The 12,617-nt window shown below is 39.7% G+C and overlaps 1 long non-coding RNA gene across 2 annotated transcripts in view; it reads left to right on the forward strand.

Annotated features, from left to right (window-relative positions):
* The first annotated feature begins 2,158 nt into the window (after nucleotides 1-2,158).
* LOC124160112 overlaps nucleotides 2,159-12,617 on the forward strand; it is a 72,189-nt gene continuing 61,730 nt past the window's right edge. For both annotated transcript variants that reach the window (XR_006865079.1, XR_006865080.1), the window contains exons 1-2: nucleotides 2,159-2,568; nucleotides 7,697-7,734. This is a non-coding gene — a long non-coding RNA (uncharacterized LOC124160112). The remainder of the gene's footprint in view (nucleotides 2,569-7,696; nucleotides 7,735-12,617) is intronic.

The following is a 12,617-nucleotide window of genomic DNA, read 5'->3' on the forward strand; positions in this document are numbered from 1 at the left end:
GGAATTTAACTCGGTCATAATGAACTATCAAAGTAAGAGCATTTCTACTTCATAGGATGAAAATGTATGAGCAGAACTACTCATACGTTTTCATCCCTTTCCGTTCTTTTCCCATCCGTTAGATGGCTCGCACACATTTTGAAATATCGTGAACATCCGCGGATGCGTCATCCTACACTTTTATCATTTGACCCCTGTCCTCTTTCTACCCAAACTTTAAGACCCAGTGCGAAAGATCCACAGAGAAAAAATCATTCGCCTTGACCGGGATGATTTTTTCTCTGTGGATCTTTCGCACGATTGTGCATTGCGGGTGACTCCCGTATAAGTTATCACCGTGGCTAGTCCCGGTATACTTTAAACTTTAAGACCCAGGTTAATACTAGTTTTGCTTCCTCTAAAAAATACTATAAAAATATTGGACAGTTAATAAATATTTTGAACAAGGATAGTAAGTGAAACGAAACGGAAATGTCTCGTTTCGAACGAATATACGAGACCTAAGTTTAGTCTCGTTCACGCACGGAATTAAAATCACCAAGGGGTTTAGTTTCGACCCGGGACGAAACTTTACTCTCAGCACGAAACTGAATTAATCGAAGCTCCGCTGCTCATATTGAATTTTCTATCCGTTCCCATTTCCATCCGTTCGGCAAAGGATCTCTCTCAATTTATCGCTTCTGTCGGACCTGGAGACCGAAGACCAAATGGGTGTGGGGCTGAAACCTTCTTCCCCAAAATCAGAAGATACTGATAGAATCTGATCTCTCAAAAAAAATGTATCCACCTCTCCCGAAATGCCTTAAAGAGAATCCCGAACAGTTTTTCTGACTCAGGTCCTACATAAACATGTCTTTCACTCATTCCTTGTAGAAATTTCTTAGGTTATTTCAACACTGAAATTTTTATGTCTATGAATGCAGTTTTTTATGCCTGCTTAACGCACGAGAAAATGAAGAGTAAAATTTAAACTGACCTGGGTCAACATTAGCGAGGTATCCGGAAAATTTAAAGACGAAAGCATTAGGTTTTAAACGTGTAATTTGCGAACTCTTTGCAAAAAATAACGGGTGAAGTGGGTTTGACTTCTCCTGTGAACGCGTGTCTCCTGCCTGGGAATATGCCGAGTTACTTAGGGGTGCATTTTTTAAGCGTTTGCGTCTCATTCCCCACTTATCCGCCCTTCACCCCTCTCTTCCCCTCCTCCCCCGCCCCTCACATCGCAACCCCTCACCTCCTTTCTCTCCCATCATCACCACTATTTCTCTCGCCGTTCGGCAGTTCACTCGACCGGCTCCGGCCGTGCGTTACCACTCGCTCCCCCCCCCTTCCCCAACCCTCTGAAGTTGGACTCACACGTGTCTCCCGATTCCCCGCCGAGGGAGATGCATTCGCGATGACGAGCGACCCTCCGCCGCCGTAATACCTGAAGCCACTCGCCGGCCGGCCGTTGGACGCTCCCGCATGATAACCGATTCCTCTGCCGCTGCCGCATTATTTTTGACTTATCCTCTCGAGTCAGTGACTCTGGTACGTAGAGTGTTTTCCCCGCCGTCTGACTTCTCCGGAACGTGGTTTTTTTTTAAGATTACCGCACTGTGAGTTTTCGCCGCTTCGCGTATTGTTGTCGGCCAACAGTGACCGTGGCATCTCTATGCAGCACTGCCAGCTCCTTTCTTCTGACCGTCACTCTTATCTATCGCCTCGTGCACTAAATATTGCGAGACAACCACTACTCTGTGTTACTGTCTCGTCAAAGTGTCTCCTTCCATACTACGTCACTTTGCACCTAAGCTTCCCATTTTCCCCTAAACTGGAATGAAGAGTGGATCTGGAAAAATAGGACTGATATCGACTTAGTGGGGAGAGTTTATGACAGGTGTCATCTCGAAGTATGTGCGTTAGAATATTTCCCGTGGTGAATGACTCATATTAATATTTGTGTCTTTGGGTGTTGTGCCAACTTCTCTATGTCTCGCAGACAGTCGTGTGAGACGGAATTCGGTAGTATTGTGGTTTTCAAAGACATCCTAGTAAGGCAAGGAATGCCATTCAACATTCTTCCTCGCTAATGTTACCGGCGTGTGTTTTAACCTACTGCGGCAAGTCGCGGGCCTTGTAGTGGAGGGCGCTGGGGACTGCAGCCAGGGTCTTTTGAAGCCACGACACTCCAACTGCGACTGCGAACCTTTATTTTATTTTTTACGAGCCGGTGAAAAAGTTAAGTAGAGCTACAGAAAACTGCGATTTTGGCCTAAAATCGTCGTGATTTAAGCTTTTGTTTAACGACATATACTCCTGTGCTGCGATTAGTGACTTAGCAGGCAAAGTTAGGAATTTATCCCTTAAAGTGACAATGGACGAAATGAACACCAATTGCAGAGATCTGTGCAAGTGATTGAAATGATGAAGCAGTTGATTCACCAAGTGCTGTCACAACCTTATATATCTCGTCTCGTCTTTGAATTTCCAGCCCTCCCTCCGGCCTGAAGCAGTCCTACATTTCGACATACATCATCTCCAAGTGGTTCGGGACATTTTGTATAGTCTGTCAACTCCGTTACTCTGGTAATTCACATTTATTTTCATTTTGTCGTTTAAGTAATCATGTTATTCCATTTATTCGTCTGTATTTAGTTTCTTGAAGCGCTTTAAAAGTTCTTACTGAGTGTAGATATTTGTAATTTTGTAAGAGATAACCTCGTTCTCTGGATCAACGTTTTTAAACGAATCAGACAGACTGTCGACAAGTTGAATGTGTAGAATTCCATGGCTAATAATAATTGAGGCGGCTGTGGTAACTTTCCTCACTTTTTTAATCTTACACGACCGGTTTCAATGCTTACGCATCATTCTCGAGAGCTGTTTTTAAATGAAACTGGTGAAAGACAAAGAGAGGAGATTGAAAAATAGTATATCAGCAACATTTTTTGTAACAAACTGTTACTAAGGTATTACCTTGGGGGTCGGATGCCAAAAGAATTTCAATTGGTTATTTTTTATTATTTTTTATATTGGTCGTATTATTTACTCAAATATTGGACCGGATTTGGTAAAATAAGTACATCTGGAGCGGGATTTGTACAGTCCGCCTTGTTTAAGTACGTACTCTCAATAATCCATGCATATGGATTTAAATTAACCGTTATAATTTTCCCTGAAACCATGTGCTGACAGTATTTTTATATGACGGGGTGCGAAGCCAAGGGGTACAAGTGATTTATTTCTTGTCGAAGTTTGGTAAAGTTAATTTTTAAAAGAAATGCACTAAAACTTGGATGCCAAGGGATTCGAGTGAGTGTATATTCTGGGCTGGCATCGAGTAGAAAATCAAATACACTACTAAATATATAGTTCAACTCGTTTGTTTTCTTTGCGTGATATCTGCACATAACTCTGTTTAAAAAAGAAATTATTTGTTCCCCTTGGCTTCTCACCCACTCCTATACTAAGTATTTTTGTTGAAAGTTATTCATCTCACTTGTTGAGAGATGGCCAGAACGATGGTTAGGATCACCAAGCTCTCTTCTCGAATTGTTTGAATGTCCAGTACGCAGTAATTACATAATACTTTAGAGATGAATAATGAATTTGTACAAGAAATATTAACGGATAGGTTCACTCGAATTTAATGTAAAATGATGATAGCTGTAACGTAAGTTTCATGGCAGGGGAATACTGAACGGAGAGGGGAAGTTAAAAACCGTGTTCGGGGTGAGATTGTGGGGTAAGCGAGAGACAGAATGGGAACTTGGAAAATGGAAAAAATGAATGGGTCTTACCCCGAATGGAAGAAGAAAGTCATAGTTGGGAGGGAAGACAGGGGGAAGACAGGTTTCTGCAAAACACTCCACCTTAACTGTTAGAATACTTAGATTAAATTCGCAAAAAAGTTATCATACCGCCAATTTATCTCATCTGCTAAAATATGAAAAGCAATCAGTGCTTTGAAATGTGAGGGTATTGCGGACCTCCGTCACGGAAATTCAAGCAGTAAGAAGGCTTGCACTTAATTACCGATTTTCTTTTCGCTCTATTGTGTGCCCTATATTTGTACAAAAACAATTGTTTACTTCGTATTATAAATGATTAAGCAAGGTCAAAACTTATCATGACTCATGAAAGTCAATCAGGAACAGTTCAGTTGGCATAGCCTACCCTGTCTAACGCTTGCTGTAGAAGACTCACCAATGTAAATGCAGTACCAAGCATCATTCGTGTGAATCATAAATATTCTAGTACAGTGGCGGAAAAAATTAACGCAAAGCTCGTTGGCGTCTGAGAGCGGCCAGTTCAGGAACTACTTGTCTACCAAAATTTTGCCCTCGTAATGCTCTCATACAACCGGGAGTTTTAAAAGCAATATATCCCTTATACCGGGGAAATAATCATACCCGTCGCATTATCACAAGGCGCAAAAGATCCAGCTACGAATTCTTCGCCATATTCTCCGAAGTATGCTTCGCCCTCGACTCACCTACAATGGAATCCACTCTCGTCGGGACATAGTGGACACTGCCGACATATTGGGCATTGGGACTGCCCTAACATCCAATCGTTCGGGTGGTGTAGTGGGTAAAGGCTTCATGCTTCGAATCAGGGGTTCCACGGATCAAGTCCCAGTGACGGATGACTTGATGCTGCTCACAAACACACTGTAAATATTTTTCTGATCTTAAAACTTCGCAATATCTATCAATAGGTCCATAGGACGTTGCATGGCTATTGAATTCTTACGCGCTTATTTATTTGTTGAAATTCAACCACCATATTGCATAACCATTTGGGCAGTTGACTGTGGAGTGAATTTTGACTACCATTTCCGCGTCGTCCAGCACCGCTTCAAGGCCCCTAACCATTTGCTGCATGTGCAATGTGTCACGGCTTGCTACTCCTCCCTCATTTCAAGGGAAAATTCCTCGGAAGTTCTGCAGAGCTGAGCGAAGGAAGAACATCAAGCCGCCCAAACTCAATAGTTCTCAATCGGGTAATTTTTGGCGTCTGCGCATGTATTTCATCAGAAACATCCAATCCAATTCAGTCGTCTTTTTAATTATACCTTCGCTTACGACTTACCCCACCATATGCTGCTTCCCACCCACACTCTGCCTTTTATTCCTGTTCATTATCACGGCTTCCACATTTACCTCACTGCCAGCGAAATAAACCCCATTCCCCTTTCTTCCAGAAAAATCTAAATTTACATCGCAGATTATTTTCTTATCTTCCGTTTGTATAGGTCAATGCCTGCGATGAGAATCTATAGGGCATTTTAAGCATCCGCTGTAAGGACGGTAGAGAAAGCAATTGCGTTATGTGTGTGCTTGAGCGATTTATCGTGATGAAACGATTTAACTCTCTTTCTTTTGCTGGAACATGTAGACGTATATTCGTGGCTTATTGAACGGCACAGGTAAGGTCGCCTTGTCCGAGAAATAGCCTCCCATTGAGCCAATCCTCTTACGCTTTCAATCTGTCTTAGACCTCCAAGAACTCCGCGATATGATATAATGAAGTCGTTGCCTTTGTTCTCGGGTGAAGCTTGAGGTACAAATGGCGTAATTAAGTGGCGATGGAATTAATTGTGGGTAATTACGTTTCGTTTTCACGCACATTTGGTCGTTCGTAGCGGTTATGGGTGATTTTTTTACTCTTCGTAGGTGTATCATAGATTTTTATCGAAGACAAGAAGTGATATATTTATGGCTGCTCATCTTATTTGCCTCATTCTAAGCGTTGCAAAGGGGACCTACGTGTGGTACATTTCTTGTGGGAAATGCAGAAAACATAATGATTTTCTCCCTATTTTCCCCGGAATAATTTTTCGTTTCCGTCCAGTCCTACAAGGTTTTCACCGTTAAAATATTAATACAATAACCAGCAGGGAATGCTTGTGAATTTTAATCTTAGGAGATATTCTATCCTATTGAAATAATAATTTGTTGAGTTAAAATCCACGGGATTTTTGTTGCATTAGATGAATTGCATTTGTTGCAGGGTGAAGCTCCTGGTAGATTATTAGACCCACACATACCTGGAACATCCCTTATGTCTTCTTTTTGATGTCGTATTTTTTAGCTTGGCTTTTATGTCCTGCACCTAAAATTCTTTTTCTCTCCTATTCGCCTGCTTAATATAGACTTCTCCCGTTTCCTCGCATATGACGTTCATTTCGGTTCTAAAAACATAGGTCCGAAATCGAGCATATTTTTCAGGACGCTGACGTGGTCATGGGGACAGACAGTTGGCTTACGGAAGATATTAGCGAAAGCGAAGTTTTTCCTCCAGAGTATAAAATTTACAGATGCGATCTACGCAATAGAACAGGTAGCGGAGTTTTTATAGCAGTTAAATTACATTTACACAGCGCCACCCACGAAATAATTGACAACGAAATAGAAAGCGTATGGTGTACAATTAAACAACGAAACAAAAGGAGTTTTCATATTTGCTCTTTTTATAGACCGCCGAACTCCGAAGTCGATATTATGTACCTTCTAGAAAATCAAATATCCGCATTTACTCAGGGAGATAGTAAAAGTGTAATAGTAATCGGGGGAGATTTTAATCTTCCATCCATAAACTGGGATACTTACACTGTAAAACCGAATTCAAGGAATAGTGAAATCAGCGAGGTATTACTCAACATACTTGCAAATCAATCTCCCGCCCAAGTAGTTGACAAGCCTACGAGACGAAATAAGATATTAGACCTTATAGCAGTAAGCCATCCTAAGTTGATAAAACAACTCGATATTATTGACGGTATAAGCGATCACAGAGTGATATTTGCAACGTTAAAAATTGGTGTAGCGTCAGCCGTATAACCTGGACGCAATATTTATTTATTTGATAAATGCAACTTAACAAAATTTGGCGAGATTCTTAATGACTCCTGCAAAAAATTTGTAGTTACATCGAAGGACCAAAGCACAGACGTAACATGGAAACACTTCTTAGAAATTCTGCGCCAAGGAATCAACGAACATATTCCGCAAAAATTGAAATGTGATAATAAGGAACCTCGCTGGTACAACAACGACGTGAGAAGGGAACTTAGGAAACAGAGAAAACTATACAACTTGTACAGAAAGTCCATTACGACACGTAATAAATTGAAGGAACCTGAAGCTTAAGAAAGTTACGCTGCACAACTCTCAGTAACCAAGAACGACCTGCAATCTGAACAATTTTTTTTGTCGACCTCGGGGGCATTGGAGTAAAATTCTCACGTGTCAAATCTAAGGACAAAGGTCCGAATCTTGGCTGCGTAAATTGCCAGTTTTCCACGTCATACGAGTATGTGATCGTCCATTGTTATAAGTTGCCAACTATCCCGATGTGAAGGACTTATTATGATGTTTTGGGGGATATGTGTATAAATGAAGCAATAAAACCAGTGAAGCTTTAATCTGGGTTTTCATCTGTAACCTACGCGATCAGACAACCAGTAGCCCGAGTACATGGTTGAAAGAGGCTATTTTTTGTTTTCTTACGAAGTGGGAAGTTTGATAAATGATGAAGTTATAGGCGTAAAGCACTGAGTGATGGGATTAAAATTATCATACACACTTCAATCTTTTAACTAAATACCTCATTTCTAGTTATTGGCTCTTCCGTAAAACAATAATTTTACGTTTACAAGAAGAGGGCTATTATATTTTATTTTCTAATTTTAAATGTAATTTTATTTCAGGTCGGCCCAATGATTGCATCGATCTGGTGAAGGAATAGGTGAGTCGCTTTTTTCTCTCATGAAACCCTTAAAATAAGTCAAGCCAAGCGAAGAAGGTTCTCTGATTGATCGTTAATTTTATTTTTACCTCACCACTTCACGCCAGATATATTTATGGCATATTTTACTTTTTTAAACATTTAATTGGCTTTCCAACATCGGCAACTGTATATTGATATCTCCTCAAGCAGTAAAAATAGTAAAAATTATATTGCAGGAATAGAAAGATCAGCAACTTTGCAATTTCCTCATAGTAATTTATTGAGACCGACCATGCTTTGGTCACAGAGTAACATTATCAACTCTGTAAAATCATCCACCTTGATATGTTCCACCTAATGGAAACAGCAAAGTTGTTGATCCTTCTATTCCTGCGATTATGGATTTCCAACAAGTTACGCCCGTGACTATTAATTATGAAAATTATATTATTACATGGTACAAAATATAATTTTTCTACCGTAGTTCAACATGAAGGCGGATCCGTGGTTGGATTGAAAATTATGGAACGTTATTTCTTCTTTATTTATGTGTTGTGATTCGGTCTCTCAGTCTAGCTCATGAGCATCTAGTGATTATCAATTAGGAGCCTAATGGTGGCGCTATGCGGTGATACTGGTTGTACGGTAGAAAAAACGTTTGTTGAAAATGAACCGAAACTCGCCATGAAACAAGATTATTTCGCGTAGTCACGCCTAGTGTGTTTGATTATATGCTTTCATTAACTGCACCAATTCAGCAAACTATGAGGGGAAGAGGGTAGTTTCCTTTATCAAAGAAAACGAAAGGCATTGATTGCGAATCGGTATCCACCATTAGTGTATTCATAATATACAAATTATTTGGTTTTAGAAATCCCAGTTTAGACGAATGGCAACGGTAAATTTTAACCTCATTTGAAAAAGGCCAGATTGGCGATTAACCGCGATTGAGGCGATTCCAATCTACGTGACGTCACTGGGACCTAGTATCTATACGAGTAGATAGGAGTTCCGCACATCAAATATCTCTCTAATAGTCTGAAACTTATCTTTGCCTCTGTTTTTCCTCATTTCTGTCGCTTCATCGAATCGAATAACCCGCAGTGTTATTTTGAATTAATTCCTCCCCATTATACTGTTGAAAATTAGACGCCCGTCTAGTTTACTCCAAAGTTGTGAAATATTTTCATTTTGTACTTGTAAAAACGATAACTATTAGCAATCCCAGGTCCTTATCTATTTGTGTGTATCCTTCTTCATTCTTGAAAGCTTGCAAAACTATATGCTTTACAATTGTGGTCCATTTTCTAACAACATCAAAAATATTAGGACGCAAAATTATCAACAGAGCAGAAGAAAGAATAAAAATTTCGCACGGCGCACAGGATATGACGCAAAATATTACGCCTTCGAGTTCTACCCTTTTTAGTGGCATGAGGTTTTGTTTACCACTCCTCTTTCAGATTGCGTGAACAGATTGAACAGTTGTTAACTTGAAACTAGAACAGTTGTCTTAAGTAATTTGAAAATAAAACTTTTTTCTTTTCATTAAACTTTACTAACTACGAAATTACCGGATTACTGCATCTTTTTCATACTCCCCGAATTGACTCATAAAACTTAAATTTAGTTTCATAAAATTAGGTAGCATCATTTTTTAAGTCCCAGTTTATGATTTGTTAATCTTCCTCGCAGATTTTTGTAATTAACAATCTGGTAATAGGGTGGTTTCTATTATTTTTTCATTGCCTTAATCAAAAGACTATTACTCCTGGAGTACTTATTTCACGCATTTAGATTTTTAAATTGCAATATCTATTTTTCGCGATGAAATAAACCGAAAAAATATTCAAGCGCGCGAACACGTGACGGCTTAGTATGAATGCTGGGATAAAGCCCGTGTGACGTCATTCTGGTTCCCTCTGCCGCCGTGTGAGGTGACCTTGGAGCGAGGGTGTGTGCTTCGCTCCGATGCAGACTTCTAGCAGGTAGCTGAGTACCCTGCTAGCAGGTAACGCTTGGCTTAAATAAGGATCATTATTCCCCTATCAAAGGAAGGAAACTTTCCGAACTTGGGTATTTTTAATGAGTGAATATTAAGAGATGTTTCCCTGAACTCTGTGCCTCATGCATGCATTGGTTATCTCAGACCATGTAAAACTCCTATCTACTCGTATAGAAACTAAGTCCCTGTGACGTCACGTGGAAAGGCATCGCATTGGCGCCAATCTGGCCTTTTTTGAATGAGAATGAAATTGACCGATATCATTCGTCTAAACTGGGATTTCTAAAACCAAATAATGTGGATTTTATGAATACATTAATGGACATGGTGGGTAACGAATCGCAATCAATACCTTTCGTTTTCTTTGATGGAGGAAACTACCCTATTATTTAAAGCAAACTGTCCTTTAATTCTTTTAGTGATAGATGGATAAGGGCATACATGGGGAAGGTTTTAAACTGAAAAATGCAGAGGGATGTATGGCATTTGGCCTTTTTCTATTTCGGAGGCAGACCGATAAATCTTTTCTCAGAACGTATCCGATGTCATTCCTCGGAGAATTGAAATCGCCTTGAAGGGAGAACGGAGGTGACGCCTCTTTATAGATTACTCGCCTATTTATAGATTAATCACTAATCATTCTGGATGGGATTGCTTGCTTGAGTTTACTCGGACCACTCCCATCCCTCCTCGATTCCCTTTGTCGCCGTATTTTGTCTTCGTATTTGATTCTTTGCGAAGAAAACAGATGTATGAATAATGTGTTGGTATGTTAGAGCGTAGGTTTCCGCGGCGATGGTCTGATCTCTGCATTTCTTCAGGGTTTTCTTCCGCGTCAGGTTGTTGGTTGATTGACAACAGTTTCGCTGGCTGTCCTGCCAGCGTCTTCAGGTCGAATGTGTCGGCTGTTGGTTTCTGCCTCGCTTATATACTGTAGGCTGGATGGGAGCTGCACTGTGATTGGCTGTCTGACTGGGTGCTTCTCTCTGATTGGCTGTCTCTTTGATGACTGTTTTCCATGCGCTGTGAAGGAAGTATCCGTCTTCTCTATTGAAATTCAAAGGTGTTTTTTGAATTTCTATCGCTTCCCTGATTTGTCTAGGGAAGTAGCGGCACTCCTTAACTAAAAGTTTCTTCTCCTCAAATTTTGTGTCGTGGCCAGGTTCCGACCATACATGTTCGGCGATGGCAGAGAGCTGAAACTGCTTGTTATTGGTCGCCCTTTGATGTTCTTTAATCCTCACATGCATGGAGCGGCAAGTTTCCCCTATGTAGGATTTTCCGCAAGAGCAGGGCACCTTGTATACCCCCTCATACAGTTCTTGGTCGTCAAGGAAGCTATCCTCACACTATCCCTTTCATTGCTGGAACGTCAGAGAGGATCGCCAGAATATTAAAAAAGCATGACGTGGTCACCAGATACAACTGTGTGACCAAGATAAGAGACTTCCTCCCCGGGCCCAAGGATATCATTCCCCAAGAACTGTATGATAAAATGGCTGATGGATGAGGAAGACTTTTTTTTCCCGTTATGACTTATCTTTCCCAGCCCTCTAATGAAATTATCTTCATGAATTGCGAAATTGGGTTTGACAATGAGTTAACCCCATTATGATAGAATAGCGGAGCTATAAATAATAGTTTTTCGGTTGTAATCTATCTTTCCATTTCGTAAACCTAATTCTTTTAATGAAGTGAGAATTCAAATCTGATGGAACGATTCCACTGTCCTAATTTGGGCGGTTTCTTTTAGGCTATGGAGATACTGTATGACTAAAAGGCATTAAATTTGTTTCGCGACGAATCAGACTGAATGATGATGAATAAAATAACTGAGATTTCGTGATTAAATTATATTTTTTAACGTAAGCGTATCGTAACTATATTTTCCTTCACCACTTTTGGAATATCGTTTCATGTTCTTACAATTTTAAAGTTGGAGAAAAATCTCTCATGGAAAAAATAGCGGTATTTTAGAATTACTAAAACCCCCTTTCAAATTTTCTCCATAGTACTCATTCGTTTTTGTAAGTGATCTCTCAAAAGTAAGAAAGTACGCTAACATTCCTTACATCTAATTTTTTTGTTATAAATTTAATGTCAAACATTCTATGATGTCTAGGAACTCCATTTCTGGATTAGGAGAAGGATTGGGTTCAGCAAATATTTTCCTTTTTAACATATGTGTAGTTAATGGGCTCTTTACATATCCGATCGAATTCACAGTTATACCCCTCTGACTCCGCTCATATTTGTTCCATTAAAATCTTCTTATCTTCCGTTCAACGAAGTTGATGGTGTAGTTACCACAGTTTCCCGCGATCAGTAATTTTTCTGGTCTATCATTTGTTTTCTAAGGTTAGAAATTAAATACTAATTTCATTCCACTGCTGTTCCGAAATTCTTGCAATTCATTCGGTTTACCGATTTAAAAATGATTCCAACGTTTTTTTTTGTGCTGATACCAGTACTTGTACAATGTTTGTTTGTAATTGTGTTTGTCGCAAATGATGGCGATGTTTAAGACAGAAACCACATTTGTTTGCTACAGTATGTTTTGTCGCAATCTGAAGAATTTCCTCTGAGCACAGTTTGACCGAAGAAATGTTATTGAAGTATCATCGGTTTCAATGTCTCGACCACGCTCCTACATTACCATGCTGGTAATAAAGAATTTGTTGATTGAAAAATGTCCGTACCACATAATGAAAGCAATTCCTTGTATAGTGCGCACTTAAGTATCTTTATATAACGTCAATATTTAGTGCTATTATTATAAATAAAAGACACTGTTACTTCCACAGTATATTTATTTTAATCTTTTTTTTTACCGGTTTCGGCTGTTACACCATTACCAAGTACAGAAAATGTTTTATGTACTTTTTAATAGCGTAAC

The sequence above is a fragment of the Ischnura elegans genome, chromosome 6, assembly GCF_921293095.1.
Source record: "Ischnura elegans chromosome 6, ioIscEleg1.1, whole genome shotgun sequence".
Taxonomy (NCBI): domain Eukaryota; kingdom Metazoa; phylum Arthropoda; class Insecta; order Odonata; family Coenagrionidae; genus Ischnura; species Ischnura elegans.